The 18,852-nt window shown below is 44.2% G+C and overlaps 1 protein-coding gene across 1 annotated transcript in view; it reads right to left on the bottom strand.

The window, feature by feature from the left end:
- Nucleotides 1-18,852, bottom strand: part of TMEM266 (transmembrane protein 266) — a 120,576-nt gene that overhangs the window by 71,159 nt on the left and 30,565 nt on the right. The gene's annotated exons all lie outside the window — the stretch shown is intronic.

The raw sequence follows: 18,852 nt of genomic DNA, 5'->3' as shown, positions 1-18,852 counted from the left end.
TATAGGGAGATGGGTGGTAAATCTGCAAACTGGGGAAGCTCCCTGAAGTTCTGTGTAATTAAGAAATGACAGCTGAAGTAAAAGGTACTTGAGGAAATCTTGGGAGAGTCTTACAGCAACTGGAAGAGAGATGGAGAACTTTCTAAAATTAGAAGGGCTTTCATATATAAGGCCACTGTTTCCACACCGGCTGTATGTGGGGCAGAAAAAGCACGGGACAAGAGCAGGGAGAATCTGGACACGTGTTTTGTAACCACACCCTACTGAGGGTTTCCGCTTACCTTAGTACACCTTAGTAAGAAGGTTTGAAGTTTGAAATATTAGAATCGAAACTCTCCTTTACAGTATTTGGAATTGGTATTAATTTTACACTAAGCTTTATACGGGTCTCCATTCCATAACAGAGACATGGTCGGTCTCAATCTTTTCTGTTCTCTTTATAAAGCCTCAATGAACTATGAGAAACAAACTGAGGGCTTCAGAGGGTAGGGGGGTGGGGGAATGGGATAGACTGGTGATGGGTAGTAAGGAGGGCATGTATTGCATGGTGCAGTGGGTGTTATATGCAACTAATGAATAATCGAGCTTTACATCAGAAACCAGGGATGTACTGTATGTTGACTAACATAATATAATAAAAAAACATTAAAAAAAATAAAGCCTCAATGAAGTCAGGCTCAGGGTACACACAAACGGGAGACCATGTGAGCAATGCCCCCTTCCAAAGTGGTGTTTTAACAAGCTATACTCCCAAGTGAGCACATTATACGCTGCACAAAGTATCAGCCCTGTGAAGGATATGACAGGAAGGAAGATCTTTGCGTTCATGGACCTTCCAGTCTGGTTGGGCTGTCAAGTTTGAAACATACAAAACTCAAAAATTTCGTTAGTTAGTTGTGTAACTATAAGTTGTGAAGAATAAGTAAAAATTGGGAGATCTGTAAGTAATAAACATGAACTACTGCACTAATATAGTATGGCCAGTATAAAACAAAAACAGAAATGAAAATGAGTTTCAAAGATTCTTTGACTATTTGGGAAGGAAAATTTCAAATATATAGAATTACAGACAATTGCAAAATGAATCTAGTTATCCATCACCCAACTTCAACAGTTATCAACTCATGGATAGTCTTGTCTATATCCCCCCACCCCTCATGATTATGTCATTTCATTCATCTGTAAAAGTCTCAATATGTAGCTTAAAGGATAAGGATTCCCTTTAGAAGCTATAGCAACAAAACTATCACTGCTCCTAAGTCAGCAATATTTTCTTAACATTATCAAATATCCAGGCATTGTTCACATTTCCCCATTTTTCCTGTAATTTTTTTTTAAGGCTTTTTTGAATCAGGAGCCAAATGAGGACCACACGTTATGATTGGTTACTATGACTCTTAAGTCTCAATGAATCAGTAGGTTTCCCCTTCTATTCTATTTTTCCCATGCAATTTATTGGGAAAGCTGGGTCACTGGTCCCAGAAACTTTCCCAGTCTGTATTATGGTAATGATATTCCTTTCATGTCATGTTTCTGTCCTCTACCTTTCCTGCAAATTTTTGTTAATTTATAGACTTTAATAAGATTCAGGTTCAATTTTTTTTTTTTTTGCGAGACTATACAGGCAGTGTTGTGACTTTCATCAGGAGATACACATCTTCTTGTTCTTCTTTTTGTAATATTAACAGCCGTTGGTGATCACTTCCTAGGTTCATAAATTCATTAGGATTTGCAAAAGGGGCATATTATGATTTTATCATGTCTTTTCCATTTATCGGCTTCTATGAAGACAAACTCCCCCTCATCAACTATTTGATTACCCTAAGAAACAGTTCACGTAGAAAAGAATAAATGCTTAACTTTTCCTTTTATTTACTGATTTTCAAAATTTAATTAGTTGGTATCTTGTTATCTTCCAAACTCGATCAGTGAGGTGTTTTTAAAAAAATTTTCCACAGCATCATGGAATTAGTTCACTCAGCATGAGCTGAATGAAGGAACAGATTCCCTGGTAAGCAGGATGATAGTTTCCTGAAAAGGAGATATGGGAGTGAGTAAGAAATGACTGGCATCTCCAGTAAAAGGCAAAGATGAGGTAGGAGAAGAGGGTAAATCATATTTGGACGGACAGTGAATAGGCTGCTTCAGTTAGTGGTTTTGATCCTTAACAAGCAGCACATTTTAGAAAGCAAGCTCCCTGAAGATGATGTTATTTAAAAACAATATTCTCCAAATAAAATAATCCTCAAAGCACAAGCTTAGCACAAAGCAGGTGTAGTCTAGCACTCTATAAATGAATATTTGAAGTGCAAACCTGCTGTCTCATAAACCTGGTAAAAGCAGAAGAGAAAACCTGTTTTGGATTTACAGGGCCTGGCTCTGGTGGGTAGTGAAGCTGCTTTTTTGACTTTAGTAAAATCCACTTGTTGCTCATTAGCCTTTGTAATTACCAATATCATTTGCTTTTTCCAGCCAGATCTGCAAAATTCAGGCTGGCATCCTAGGAATTTTAAAGCTGAGAAAGGCTTCTAAGATCAAGTTGTCAGTTCCCTCACTTGCCAGGTGAAAAAAGTCTGTAATACAGTTTCACTGTTCTCAGAGGCACCCACGTCAGTTCCTCATCCCTCACTTGTGTAACGGCCTCTCGGCATACATGACCTTCTTTTTTCGCATCCCACTGGTTTCCAATCCTGGTTTACTCAGAATCACCTAGGGGTCTTTTGGGATGTATAAATTCATAGGCTATACTGCAGAACTGCTCAATCAGAATTATGCAGGTGGAGTTTGAGAATCTTTAAGTTCCCCAGGTGTCTGATATGCAACTACTCCATTTGACTCTCTATTATATCAATGGTCCTCAAACTTTCCATGGCACCAGAATCACCTGGAAAACTACTGGACACATCCGCAAGCTTTCTAACTTAGTATGTTTGGGGTGGGAGCCTGAGATTCATATTTTGAACAAATTCCCAGGGGATGCTGGTTTGCTGATCCACAGACCACATTCTCTTCTTCTGAATCAGAAACTACTTGAGGTAAAGATGGCCTTTCAATCCCTATTTTGCAGACGGAGTTGACTGGTTACAAAGCTACTGTGGTGGAGTTGTCAGCAGAATCTACCCCGGCCAGGCTGAAGGAGGCCAGGTTTATCAGCTGGGAATACTTTCATTTGCAAGTAACAGAATATCTGACTACCAGTGACTCAGGCAGTGAAGACTTTTAGTTATCTTACCTAGCAAGAAGCCGGGAGGCCATGGCTCTGAGATATCACCAAGGACTCCAACCCTTTCCATCCTTCCCCAATGCTCCGTGTGATGCATTACTCACACTTACTGTCCTGTGGTTGCAGAATGGCTGCTGCAGCTCCAGCTTGCATGCCAGCTCCCAAACAAGAAGAGCGAACCAAAGGCTTTCTCCTCACAAAGTTCTGATCTTTTATTCTGCAGTAATTATCTTTCCAAGCCCTTTAGCCAACATCTCCTGATATCTCCTTGGGCAGAGCTGGGTCACATGGTCACATGGCTGTGAAGAATCCTGGGACAATGGGCAGCTGGCCAAAGGAGAAAGGAGTGATAGGAGAGCCTAGTCTAGTCATAATTCATCCCTTGGGGTTGGGCATATTGTTTCCATGAACAAATCTCCATTCTCTCAGCAAGAAGTGGGAAGGAGCCATTGGAGGCATAACTAATTGTCTGCGAGGCCAGATTTGGACACTTCTGATATGGTTCTGAGGCTCAGCTGAATATGTTCCCTGGGTCTCCAAATAAGACTGACCAAATATTGATAAGTAGCTGGCAGGAAATATAAAGGATGCGCTCTCACAAAATCTCAGGGTTCTTTCATTTAGAAAGTATTGCATGCTTGAGGTTCAATTTTGACATCGTCAAGCTTGCTGTAGGATCCGTTCCTTGCGAGAAGCCGCTGAGCCCTGGCACCTTTCATCGACATCAGGTTCCACACCCGCAGGAGGAGAAGTTGTGTTTCTTGCGCTGAATGAGGTCATCCTTGTTGTTACCTTGACCCATCAATACCTTGCTCCATTAACAAGGAACTAAAATGAAGACAATCAATCATGTACCAAGCATTCTCCCACTGTAATCTCCAGTCTATTGCGAAATTCTTAGCTACCAAATGAGTGGGCAGGGAGCCCATTGTGGCTCTCTTTTCTAGGTGTAGTACAGTGTCCTATGGATGACTCTAACTTTCTACTGTGTTTGCTTCTTTTCACTTAGATAGTCATGAGCCCAATTATTATCATTCTCATCAAGTATGGGAAATACACAGCAAGATCACACAAAACTAGATCCCATCATCCCAAATTATTTGGGTATTCCAAGAAGAAAATCAAGAGGACCATTATCATAATCTTTTCATTCCCTTCAATATTTTTTTCCTAACAAACATTCCCTAAATTGAACATACCATGTCTCTGCTGGATGAAGGATCCACTCACTGCCTCCTTACCCCTAGCTGGCCTGGATAGAAAAGAATGCCACCTAGCAGGCACTCCTCAACCCCAGCCTGCTGTCATTTTCCCTCTGGAATTCTGTAGAGCTTCTGCAAAACTCTATTATCTATGATTTTGGGAAGTACCAACAATGAGCTGGGGCAGTTGGTACTTCCCCGTACCAACATGTGGGAGGGCTGCCCTGTAACTCCTTACCTTCCCCACCTTCCCAGATCAAGCAACTCTTAAGTATATATGCCACACTTTGCAAATGCCCAAAGCAATAGTTTGCTTTATGTGATATTAACTAAAATATGTTAAGAACCCAGATGTAATTAATTTTGCTGCTGAATTCTACATGACACCAGGTAAGTGACCATTCTTAGGTAAATGGGGGAAAAAGTCCTCTTTCTTCAATACTTTTATGCTGTAAAAGTGACCCCCATTCTTTACCCTCCCTATATCAATGCCCAATTTGTTACAGACTGAAGGTTTTTGTCCCACCTCAAGAGTCCTATGTTGAAATCCTAACCCCTATGTGAGGGTATTAAATGTAGGTCTTCGGATAGATTGTGGGGGTGGAGCCCTCATGAATTGGATTAGTAGACTCATAGGAAGGATACTTGGCCATGTGAGGATTCAGCAAGAATACAGTTGTCTGCAAACTAGGAAAAGAGCTCTCACCAGATACCAGATCTGCCATCACCTTGATATTGGACTACCCAGCCTCCAGAACTGAAAGAAATAAATGCTTGTTGTTGAAGTCACCCAGTCTGTGGTATTCTGTTACGGCAGCCTGAATGGACCAAAATAGTCTCAGAACTTTTCATTGCCCTTTTATCCTGTCTCTGGGTTTGGCTATGTGACTGGCTTTGTCCAAGTGGATTGGAGGCTGTGATGGTTAATTTTACGTGTCAACTTGACACATAAAAGGATATTTAAACATTATTTCTGGGTATGTCTGTGAAGGTGTTTTGTTTTAAGATTTTGTTTATTTGAGAGAGAAAAAGAGAGAGAGAGTGTGTGAGCATGAGCTGGGGGAGGGGCACAGAGAGAGGGAAAGGGAAAGAATCTCCAGCCGACTCCATGTCCAGCATGGAACCCAATGCGGGTCTCAAGCCCATGACCCCAAGACCCCAACCTGAGAAGAAACCAAGAGATGGATGCTCAACCAACTGAGCCACCCAGGCACCGCTGTGAAGGTGTTTTTGGATGAGATTAACATTTAAATTGGTAGACTGAGTACAGTAGGTTGCCCTCCCCAATATGGGTGGCCTTGTCCAATCTGCTGAAGGCCTGAATAGAAGAATACAAGGTTGAGAAGGAAAAAATTCTTTCTCTGCCTCACTGTCTTTGAGCTGGGACATCAGTCTTTTGCTCTCAGACTTAGACTCAAACTTATACCACTGGCTCTCCTGGCTAGACTTTTCAGCTTCCATAATCACATGAGTCAATTCCTTATAATAAATCACTTTATTGACATCTATATATATCTATATCTATCTTATTGATTCTGTTTCTCTGTAGTACCCTAATATATCAGCAAACATGAAGTGCAGTCACGCGATTGGGCTGGCCCTCTTTCTTGCATGTCACCATGACAACATACATACCCAGGCTGGCCTGCTGTAGGATGTCCAGTTGCCCCAGTCAAGGTCAGCCAACAGCCAGCTGCCCCCCAAAGTGAGCTCAGTCAAGACCAGAAGAACCACCCGGCTGTGCCCAGCCTAAATCACCAACCCAGACTCATGAGCTAAATACAGTTTTTTGTTTTTTTTAAATTCATTATTCAGTTCTTCATTAGCATTTTCCATGTTCTAGGAACAATACTAAACATTGACATTATCATGATAAATGAGACATGGTCACAACATTCAAGAAACCTGTGGGCTAGTGATAGAGACAGAGGCATAGATAGAAATTAAAATTCAGGGGTGCCTGGGTGGCTCAGTTGTTGAGCGTCTGCCTTTGGCTCAGGGGATGATCCCTGAGAATCCTACTTTCTTCCTTGTGCCATAAACCCTAACCATCCAAAGTAAACCAATCAAATAACCAGTTTCTGGGTTCTCTCAGGTGCCCACCCTCGCCTACCGCCAGGACTTACAAGCTGGCAAAGAGAATGGGTAAAAACATGGCGAGCTTATCTAAGCTGTATCTGAGCTGTATCTAAACTAGATACAATTACTGACCAACTAGATATCTTATCAAAGGAGAAGAACTTAAGGAAGAGTCACCCTCTTTTTCACAACTTTAGTGTACCAATATACAGGGTAGTGCCCAAAACATTACCAGAAACTGTCAGAAGGTGGCACCAGAATTTCCTCAAGTTGTCCCCTCCACTGTTGTGCTCTCCTGTCCTCACTCCCAGGGAAGTCAGGTCTCCTTTCATAGATCACATGTCTTTGCATGATGACAATGGTCAAAATGTTGGCCAATGTCCCATCTGAACACCAATGGCACCACTGGCTCATTGGCACAAAGCTGGGGCTCTGGTTTACATCAGGATTTTAGGAAAAGTGCCACTCACTAATACCTCTCTTTGGATAATCCAGGTCTTTCTGGAAGCTTCCCAACTGGAGCTATCACTCTATATGATGTTGCTATGCAATGGTGCTCTACAGACATCTCCTGGGATGCTGGAAAGACCTCACTTCCTTCTAAACAACACTGTTTATTTAAAAAGGGTAGAGACTGGAGCAAAAGGTAGAGACTGGAGCCAAGGTATCTACATGCCTTTATATCGGTCAGGATCCCTCAGATAACAGGCATTTATAGAGATCCCTGCAAGTTCAAAGCTTGGTGCTGGGCACTGGGATGCAACATGGTCTAAGGCCATCCCTGCTCTCAAGTTTCCAATCTCATCAGATTGAAGGTTCCAAAGCAGCAATATGTGAATGATGACTGAAGGGGACATGTGCTGAGCAGTACAGAGTGAAGGTGTGGCAAGAGGAAGGCAGTGTGGGCTGCACAACTGAAAAGGCAGTGGTTCTCCACATGGATGTTGTGACCTGGCCTTGCCCTGGACCACTTATCTGGTTAGTGGCAAGGGTAAGAAGACAACATCAGCTTTCCGGCCTCAAGGCCAATGGTGCCCATGAGAGGCTCTACAGGCATCAGGCCTGAGAACCACATGCAAAACTTGTCTAAAATGCAGATTCCTGGGCTACTCTAGTGATCCGGATCTAGGAAGCCAGGAACTGGAGTTTCCTTGCAGCCCAGGTGACTGACCACCTGAGAAAACCTGGCCTACCTAACTTACCCACTCCCTATTAGCTTTACTTTTATGTCCCTCCTTCAAGAACCACAATCAGGGTCTCTTTAATTACACAAACACCTCTGGGCCTCAGCTCACTCCAGTCCCCTCTTCTACCAACTGACTGCCATTCCCAGCTTGTCTACGCTTGGAAAATCCTCCATCATCTCTTGAAGCTCCAGGCCCTGAGTCCATTTCTCTGGCCACAACAGTCCTTTCTTACCTGCCCTCAACTCAGAACAAACTAGATACTCTCAACAAGGTTTACATCCAGGCTCAGAAAACACAATAAAAGACTCCAAGACCCAAACTGGCCTCTTAACGCAGTACAGGCTGCATGGGACGGAGGTATGGAAACTGGGAAAATCCCTTAGTCAGAGCCCAGTTTTGCCACTGGGATGAGGTGATGGACCCATCTCAGGCACTGTCACAGTATTTCATTTGATCCTGGTAGGTGACAAAGTAGTACAGCATGTGAGAAATTTTTACTGTTACCACCACAGATCATTGTCTCTAAGAAGCCTGTAAATTGTTGCAAATTTGCTGAAGGGTAATTTGATAATATTTATCAAAATTATTTTAACATGTACTTTTTTGATGCAGCAATTGCACATTTAGGAGATAGATTTTTAAGGAAATAAGCTATTAGATACATACATACACACACACACACGTTTGTTGGGTCATGGTTTTAATAGCACCATGCCTAGCACACAGCAGATGCTCCAAAAGTATTTGTTGATACAGGAATCAATAAAATCATAAATTGAAAGCTATATAAATGTCTATCAACAGGAGACTGGCTAAATAAATAAGGAACTTGTATATTATGGGATTGTTATATAGCTATTGAAAAGGATGAATGTCACCTAGAACCGAGGGTTGGGAGGGACTGACTGCAAAGGGATATGAGCGAACTCTCTGGAATAATGGAAACATTCTAAACCTTGACTTTGGTGATGGTTGCAGTGTCCATTTAAAATGAGTGCTTTTTATTGTTTGTAAACTATACATTCAGCAATATGGCTGATTTTTTTTAAAAAAATGGATGAACTATTGAAACTAATGAAAACTATTCTCATTAACACAGAAAGTCGTCTGCAATGTAACATTAAATAAAAAAGGTTATAAAATAACATAGGATGATCCCCATTTATGAAAAATACATAGAAAATATGTGTGCAACACAGCGTGGAATTGGACTTTCCTATTGTTCTAGAGTTGTGCAGGTGCCCTAAAGTTAAGGACAAACATGGTAAGTGCTCACATTTTCTAAAGAAAGATGCCAGACCATCTATTTGGAACTAACAGATGGTCAAGCTGGTCCAGTAACTACTACTTCCCACAGCCGGTAGGAGAGCAGGCTAGAAAAACTCATGCCAGACTCCCAGGCTGGCTGGGGCAGTGTGAGATGGCCAGGTGAGGACAGAAGGCAGTGATGGGAGCAGTCTGTCCTTAGCCACCAGCTAAGCAAGGATGTGGCACCAAAGTTCTTAGTGAAAATTAAACTCAATAGTTTCAGCAGAGCATGGATTTTTAAAAGGATACTGAATGCTGGGTGGGCCGGAGAGCCAAGCATAGAAACTACATGGTCAGGATCACCAACCAGACCCTGGCGCTGCTCCGGCCAAAGTATCACTGATGCTGTGGCACCACACAAACATTCTCTCCTTCTCCCTTCCAAGTCCTGGGTCTCACACCTCCATCTCACTGGCAGAGATAGGTCAAACAGCTGCACCCTGGAGCCAAGGGAGGCTACTACCTTGGATGGTGGACTCAATTTGGGAATTTCTCTGAATCTGGAAAGGCCATTTAAAGGATGCAGGATGGTCACAGATATGGAAAGTACCCTCTGTTGTCACAGATTTCCTATGGGCATGTTGACCTAGAAGGCTTCCTCTTAGGCCAGAGGGTCCCAGGGACATAGTGCCAAAACAGCAACTAAGAGTAGCCCTAAGAAGTTAGGCAGCATGTCCCATGGAATGGTGCATGCAACACCCTCCTCCCTGGCCCTGCGAGGGGAGGGTTGTAAGCAGACAAAACACATGAGGTGGGCTCCTAAGGAACTTAGAGAAGCATCCCTGGAGGAGGCAGATTGAGCAGAGGAGTGGGCGTTGTCAGGGCAGGAGAAGAGCCAGTCCACGGGTCAGGCTGTGTTGACTGGATGAGAGACTGAGGTTTTGATTTAGATGGGATATTTCAACTTTGGAAAAATAAGCCTTTCCTAAATCCTGAGAATGATTAGGAAATCTAAAGCACCTTCAAACATTCACATCAGGTGATGGAAAAGGGGAGACAAAAGAGTATGTTGGATAAAGGCATAAGCTGATTGTTTCCTATCAACTTCCATTCATCTAGCTACATTCCTAATCACTACCACCTTATCCAGACACCATGTTCCTAGTGCATGGCACACAGACACACAGACACACAGACACAGACACACACACACACACACACACACACACACCCCGACCTCTCTGCCTTTGCTTCTAGAATTTTCTCTGCTTGGAATACGGATTCCCTTCCCCCACAAGCCCCAGTCATGCCTGGCTCTCCCACCCAAACTTCTCTAAACCAGTGACATTGCTTCCACTTGAGGACAGTGGAGAGGAGATACCCTTTCTTCTCTCCCGCCCACTTCAACTGTACCTCTCTCAGGGCATGAATTACTCTTCTACTTCCTGTTACAGTGGTTTATGCTCATGTTCTATCTACTCTAGACCATCAGCTCCTTAAAGTTCAGGGTTCATAATCAACAAATTAAAAAAAAATCTCTCAGGCACATTTCTATGTGCCAGATGTAGTCAGTGGCTTTTCTAAGGACAAAAAAATAATGCAAAGCTCTCGGATGGCCCCACGAGTGTGCTTCCCACATTCAAAAAGTATTCCTCAATAATCCATCAAACTCGAGGACAGCTCTCAGCATGTCAATGCTGTGCTGAGGCAGCTTGTGGAGGTGTCGTCAGCAGTGAACATGCAAGGTCATTTTTGTGTCTAAGGAGAAACTTAGCTGAGCAGTTATCCAGCAACTCATCTTCCTTCAGAATTCAGCAGCACATTAAAAAAAATTAATAGACTTTATTTTTTTAGAGCAGTGTTAGGCTTACAGGAAAATTGAGTGGAAAGTACAGAGCGTTCCCACATGCTCCCTCCCAATAGTTTCCACCATTATTAACGTGTTATGTTAGTGTGGTACCCTTGTTACAACTGACGAACCAATATTGATAGCTCATGAACTCTTCAGTCTACATTACGGTTCACTGTGTTTTACATTCTACAGATGTTGACAGATTCATAATGTCATGTGTCCACCACAGCAGTACCCTACAGAATAGTCTCACGGCCTCTCAACCCCCCCTGTTGCAGCCGTTCACTCCTCCCTCCATCCCCCTGAATATCTGACAACCACTGATCTTTTTACTGTGTCTATAGTTGTGCCTTTTCTAGAACGTCATATAGGCAGACTCATACAGCACGTCACCTTTTCAAATTGGCTCTTTCACTTAGTAATATGCATTTAAAGTTGTTCCATGTCTTTTTGTGGCTAGACAGCTTATGTCTTTTAAATACTCCATTGTCTGCATGTACCATAGTTTGTTAATCCATTCACCTATTGGACATCTTGGTTTCTTCCAGTTTTGGGCAATTATGAATAAAACTGCTGTAAGCATTTGTGTGCAGGTTTTTGTGTGGACAACCCCTTTGGGTAAATACCTAGGAGTGTAACTGCTGGATCGTATGGTAAGAATATGTTCAGTTTTATGTGAAACTGCTGAACTGTTTTCCCAAGTAGCTGGACCATACCATGTTGCATTCCCACAAGCAAAGAGTGAGAATTCCTGTTGCTCTACATCCTCACCGGCGTTTGGTGCGGTCAGTGTTCTGGGATTTTTCCATTCTAATAGGTGTGCAGTGGTATCTTGTTGTTGTTTTAATTTGCAATCCCTTAAGGACATACGATATGTAGCATCTTTTCATATGCTCATTTGACATCTGTATATCCTCTTTGGTGAGGTAACTGAGCAGATATTTTGCCCATTTTTAACTGGTTTGTTTTCTTATTACTGAGTTTTAAGAGTTCTCTGTATAATCTGAACACAAGTCCTTTACCAGATATCTGTTTTACACATATTTTTCTTCCAGTTTGTGGCTTGTTTTTTCATTACATATTGTTTTTTACCTTTGGGAAAATAAGCACCACAGCCTGGGCCATCTTTGACCTCCAGCATTTATTGGGCAGCTCTGTTTGGCGTCCAGGTCTATGGGCTTATGCTTGGCTGTGTGTGTGTGCTCAATTCACTGGCTTCAAAAGAAATACTGATTTTTAAGTCAAACAGAAAAACTTGCCATTGCCACTTCTGAAGTGTGCCGGGAAGTGCGTAATTATTGCTAAGCATGTGGAGTCTTTTAATATGTTTAATTATTACTGCTGCATCTTTTTTTGACCTTCATTTGTGCATTTATTCAACAAATGTTAGCGCCCTTGCAGGAATTTGGTGCTGGGCCTGGCTCCTTGCTTGCAAAGCAGCCTCACTGTCTCTGCCGCATGACCTGGGCACCACATAATGAGATGAGACCATAGCCTTCTCTCTCAATCCATGGACTGAGTTCAGAACAACTCAACATGACTCTCTGCCAACTCCCACACTACACCTTTCCCACTTCCATCCTGACCTCGCCCTTCGGCTCTGGTACCTGCTGAGGTCTTCTTGTACCAGCTTGGGGTCCACTGCACTACACCTCTGATCCCAGGAGCACCTGGTAAAAAGACCCTCCCAGTTGGCCCAGCCCCAGGTAAATATGCTTTCCACAGCATCTCTCAGGTGGGACTCAAAGGGCGACACACAGAACAATAAGACTTGCTTCCACCAGTCTAGTTGGAAGAGGATATTAACATGAAATAATCTGTGATAAGTGCCAAAGAATTCTGCAGATAGCAAATACAGTTGGTTAGTGTGGTTAATATTTAGGAGACTTATATTGTGATTTTAGTTATAATCCCTCCCCCTTAGTTTCCTCACCTATAACAAGGGCTGACAGGGATGCATCAGATCCATTTTTTTTCAGAGTGTGGTCCCTGGACCAGTGGCGGCATCGGTATCACTTGAGAGCTTGTTAGAAATGCAGATTCTCATCTTGTCCCAGACCTAATAAATCAGAGATCTGTACCTCAAGATTCCCAGAAGATTTATAGGACATCACAGTTTGAAAAGTGTTGGGATGCATGACCTTTAAATTCCCTTTCAGTTCTAAGCTTCTACAATCTGTGTCATTTCTTTTGACCCTGTCAGGAGGGAGGCTGCAAGAGTTCCCTGGGAGGATGCTGACTGGCTGGGCCTGTAAGAGAGCCTGAGGGTGCCTCAGCAAGCAGGCTCCAGTGCCAGGCATCCAGGCAGGGTAGGCAGCCACCGGCTGCCAGTCAGCATGACCTCCAGGAGATTCGTGCTGCCCTCCTGCCAGGGAAACAGCTCAAGTTGTCACGACGGAGCATGACCCAAGATGGAAGCTAGGGGTGGTGCCCACGTGAGGTGAGCTCTGCCCATTTATGCAGCTTCCCTTAGAGACCTGGCTCCCCACTGCTGAGTAGGCATGGCTGCTCTGCTCGCCCTCTGGGCTGCTGAATAGGGAGAGTAAAGGGACAGAAGGGAATTTGCAAGGAACATTTATGGCAAGTTCTGAGGCTGTAGACACAGTAGTGGGGGAGGGATAGTGTGAGCTAAAATCTCTCCCTGTGAATACAAAGAATGTTTCAGATATCAAATTCCTTTGGTTTCTTTGGGCTGATCACTTGCACAACAGAAGGACATGGAACACGAGTTATGCAGTGGGAACCGGCAATGCAGATTCTACCCCTGACTTTCCTCTTTTTTTTTTTTTTTCAGATTTTACTTATTTATTTTAGGAAGGGAGAGAGAGAGAGAGAGCGAGCACATGAGCATGAGTGGGAGGGGCAGCAGAAGAGGGAGAGAGTGAGTCTCAAGCAGACTCCACGCTCAGTGTGGATCCTGACTTGGGGCTCGATCCCAGGACCCTGAGACTTTGACCTGAGCTGAAACCAAGAGTTGGACACTTAATTGACTGAGCCACCGAGGTGGCTCCCCACACCCCCCGACTTCTCTCTTTTGAGGGATTTGAACAAGTCTCCTTCTCTTTCTGGACCTCAATGTTCACATCTGTAAGATGAGGGCAGATTTGCTCATTCAAATATCTCAGCTCCTAGGATGAGCCTGACACTGGGCTAAGTGCTGGGAACACAAGTGATATTTATGGAGTTGAGAGTTTGCAAACACTTTTAAAAAAAACTTCCAGCTCAAATATTCTATTTTAAAGAAAGGATTTGGACTCAGACCTAGGTTCAAATTTGAGCTTTGCAACATACTAGCTAGGCACAAGCAACCTCTTAAATCTCGGTTTTTCTTATCTAGAAAAGGGGGTAACCGTTGCTCTCTCATAAGGTTGTGATGAGGATTAGACACGCTTCAGGAGGAGGACTCAGTGCGGCACCTTACACATTCACCACGTGCCCTGCATGAGCTGCATCCTCTAGTGTGCGAGCCATCAGCCACATGTGCTAGTAAAAGGGACACAGGACGTTGAAGACCTACTACAAGTAAACTATTTGTTTATATTGGTTACTGGTTGAAATAATATTCTGGATATATTGATTAAATAAAATATATTAAAATTAATCTCACCAGCTTCTTTTTACTTTTTTTTAATGTGCTACTAGAAATTTTAAATCACATATGTGGCTTGTACTTTTCACAGCACTTGTTTTGAAGAAACAAAAGTATACTCTGCTGTCCTTGTTAGTTTACACTGTGGTTGGGAAAATAATATCCACACGTGAATTCATACCCAAGAGAGGTGCACCAGGGTGGAGAACCACAGGCCTACAAAGAAGTAGAAGAGAAGGGGAAATTAGATGGGTTGGGGTGGTTATGGAAACCTTTGAGAAGGAGGTGAATTATGAGTATGGCATGGGTAGGCAGAAGGCATTCTCAGTTGGATGCACCAGACTATGAACTTCTTTATGGAAGGATCTTAATTCTCCCATCATGCCTTGTATATGGCAGGTATCTGATGACTATTCATTGTTTGTAGGGGTTGGGGGGTAGCGGGGGAACACAGGAACAATATAAACATAGGGCAAATACAGAGGGCTTGTTTGTGAAGAGGCAGGTCCCACTGAACTGGGGGCCGTGCACCTGGGAACAACTAGGCAAGAGGTTGTCTAGACAGGGTGGAAGCTTAGCACAGGGTGGAAGAGTAGACAGTGAGGCCATCTTTGATCTTTCCTGAGTATCCAGGGCTCATGCTCCCAAGTACTATCCTTCCATAGCCTCAGCGTGACCGTCATAAGACCAGTCACTGATAAATATGCCAGAACTTGTATGTACAAGGGAGCACTCTCTGTAATGTATGTACCTTGGCAGGCCTAAACACTCATATTAGCACATCCATTTATCTTCCATCCTTTCAAACATTTCCTGAGCTCCTACCTGGTCCCATACTAGGTATGGGGGCGATAGAGATCACTGAGACACCATCCCTGCCATTTCCTTGAGCAGGGTTTGGCAAAATTTGGCAGGCCAAATCTAGCCCACTGACTATTTTTGTAAATAGAATTTTATAGCCATGCCTATTCTATTATGTATTATCTTGCTGCTTTTGTGCTATAATGGCAGACTGAACAGTGTGACAGAGACTGTATGGCCCAAAAAGCCTAAAATATTTACTACCTGGTCCTTTACAGAAAATGTTTGCTGACCCCGGCCTTCAAGCAACAAACACGTAAGCAAATAACAACAATGTGACATGATCAGAGTCCGAAGAGAGGGATGGGAAGAAAGGGAGGGAGGAGCCAGAGGCAATTCCCAAGCTATGCCTTGCAGGACCACGGTTTTGTTGGGAAGACAAGCTGGTAGGGAAGTGGAGAGGACCCCCTAATAAGAAAAAACTGCGTATGTGACCACACAGAGGCAAAACAGGGTCAATTCTAAAAGATGGATTGGGCAAGAACACCAACTTCAAGCAGATGCTTGGGGCAGCCCATCAATATCACTTCTATCATTAATCCCATCACTCTCTCTCTTTCCCAGATGAGGACTTGATGTCTTCTCCTCTCTCCTCACACCTCCAATGCCTCTGTTCACACTCAGCTGATGACCTCCTTCTTATGGCCCTGGGGAAACGAAGAAAATCACCAGAGAAGTTCCAGATGCTGCCAGCCCACCCCAACTGCCCCCCGAGTTTCCCTCTTATCTGCAGCCTTGTTATTGCTTCTACCTTCCCTTCTCTCTTCCAATGAACTGTTCAAATCCTAGCCAAGGACTACCCTACCACTAAGGACTAGATCCCATCTGCTTAATAATTCTCTCAACTGTCCCACTTCACTTCTGCAACACTAATTTCTCCCTCTCCACTGGATGGATCCCAAGTGCTTCAAACACACTACATCACTCCTCCCATCCTGAAAATATCCCTTACCATCACCAGCCTCTTCATCACCAGCAGCACCCTTTTTTTTCTGTTCCTGCCTAGCACATTCATTTGAAAAGGTGTGCACATGTGCTGCCTCCAATTCCTTTTTTCTCATCTCATTTAAATCTATTTCACTCAAGCTTTTGCTTCCACTTCCTCAAAACTGCTCTCATTGAGTTCACCAACAGCCTCCTTAGTACATCTTCTACTGGCCAATTCTTAGTCCTCAATCTCCCTGGCCTAACTGCAGCATTTGACTTGGTGAATCACTCCCTCCTCTTCAACACACGTTCATCACTGGCATGTAGGAATCTACTTCCTCCTGGATTTGCATCCTTATCTCCCCATCTAATAAATGCTCACTTTTTTTGGATCCACACCTCTGGGATTCTCACCCAATCTCAAGACATAAAAGCACTATCCAACAGAACTCCCCACAACAATGGAAGTGTACTATGTCTGTGCTGTCCCGTATGGTAGCCCTTGGCCACATCTGGCTGGTGAGCACTTGAAATGTGCCTAGTGTGACTCCTGGCTGGTGGCTTCTATGTTGGACAGGGAAGTCTACTTGCCGATGACTCACAAATATATCTTTATCCTCAAGTATTTCCCTTAATTCCAGACTCATGGACCCAATTGCATACTAGACGTCTCTGCTTAGATGTCTCGCCTGCCCCACCACAGCCTTTCCCATCTCTGTTACTGACAACTCCATCCTTCCAGCTGCCTAGGCCAACAGCCTTGGAGTCATCCTCGACTCCCCCTTCCATGCTCCACACCCAACATGTCAGCAAATCTGTCAGTTCTACCTTCCAAATACATCCCCAATCTTCTTTTCACCCCTCCCATCCTGGTCCCAGCCCCTGTCATCTCTCAGCTGGGTTACTGCAATAGGCGACTAACCACTCTCCCTACCCCCACCTTCACCTGCCCTCCACACAGCAGACATATCACTTCGCTGATCACTACCTCCCAGTAGTTTCCCATCCTGGCCAGCGTGTGATGGCTTTCGTGGTTCTACACTCTGCCTCCTGCCTCTCCAACTTCCAGCCCTCTAGCCACACCAACTTTGTTCTTCAAACACACTAAGAACACTTCCCTCTCTGGGCCTTTTCTATGCCAGGAGTGTCCCATGGCTTGTCCCCTCCTGTCTAGGTCTCTGCTCAACTGTCACCTCATTGGCAAGGTCTTCCCTGACGACCATCATTCAAATAGCATGCTCTACCCACATTTCCTATCTCTTCTATCTGCTTTATCTTTCTTCACAGTATGTCCCACCATCCGCATAACAGATATAATGATTATTTATTTATTATCTCCTCCATTAGAACGTAAGCTTCTTGAGAGCAGGGTTTTTATCCCCAGCACCCAGAACAACAGGTGCTCAGAAAACATTTACTGAATGAATGAATTATAAGTGGAGAAGCAGGGAAAGTGGAGAGGCTAGAGGGGCAGATGGCTCATGAAGCGACTAGGGACACACAATGCTGGGGGTCTGGACACAGTGGAGAGTCACTGCAAGTTACCCAATCTCCTTGTGCCTCTGTCTAGGTGGTTTCTTTATCCTCCCAGTACTGCTGACCTCCCACAAGCCTCCATATTTTGGCAGTAGGAGGAAGGCATGCCCCTGCTTTGAGTTGAGGAAGCCAGATCTTTTTTTAAGTCTTCCTCCCCTCCTCCCTCCCTCCCTTCCTTCCTGTAGTCTCTACACCCCACGTGGGGCTTGAACTCACCGCCCCAAGATCAAGAGTCACACACCCCTCCAAATGAACCAGCCAGGTACCTTGGAAGCTGGATTGTTACCGTGTGAGTAGCTGGAGTGGTTCCTGCGTCCCTTATCCAACCGAAGGCATTCTCTGAAGTGCAGTGATCTGCTCCTGACCCCCACTCCTTTGTCCAACTGGAGTGGGTAGCTGGTTAGGGATGGGGAGGTTACCTGCCTTCAGGGTGCCCTCCCTCTGCTCTGGCTGTCTGTAGGTGAGTGGAGTCTGAGGGTAATAAATGGGTTAGGAGAGGGGTATGTCCTCTATGTGAGTCTGAGGCTGGAGTCCCCAAAGGAGCAGGATCTGCGTTTTCAGGATACTAATGAGACATTTTGCCGTTGTGAAATTGGGGCATTTTCATGCTGGAAGAGCTGCTGGGCATCATCCTGGGACTGGTCTAACCATCTCACTTCTTGAGTAAAAAAAACAACGCTCAGAGAGGAGTGTTGGCCTGCCCAAAGTCACTTAAGGAGTAAGTGCCTGAGCCAGGACTAGAATCTGGGTCAGTCTCCTGCATCTCTTCAAAGCATGGTGTTGCGTGGATTAACAGTGTCCTTTGGGTCCATTTCTCTTGGCCCCTCTTTCAGACCAGGCCCAGCGGTTTCAACAAAATGCAGATTCCTGAGTCTAGGAGAGGCTGCACTGTCACAGCCTGGGTAAGGAGCTTCCTGTTTTGGGCCTTAACCTCTGAGGCTGTATTTAAGGGTCTGACCCTGATCCTTACACAGATGATGGAAATTAGAGAACGAATTGTAGTTGTCATGGCAACTCTGAAGGGCTTTTGTACCAGGTACTTCAGCTGCTTGGCCTCCCTCAGTGAGATGGTTTTGCTAAATCTCAGCAATGACCAGCCATGTTATCCTGGGGGAAAGTCACTAATTCATGCACCTATCCACCCACTC

This window comes from Ursus americanus, chromosome 28, assembly GCF_024610735.1.
Source record: "Ursus americanus isolate L20-20 chromosome 28, mUrsAme1.1.p, whole genome shotgun sequence".
Lineage (NCBI taxonomy): Eukaryota > Metazoa > Chordata > Mammalia > Carnivora > Ursidae > Ursus > Ursus americanus.
This window is presented reverse-complemented; position numbering and strand designations above follow the sequence as displayed.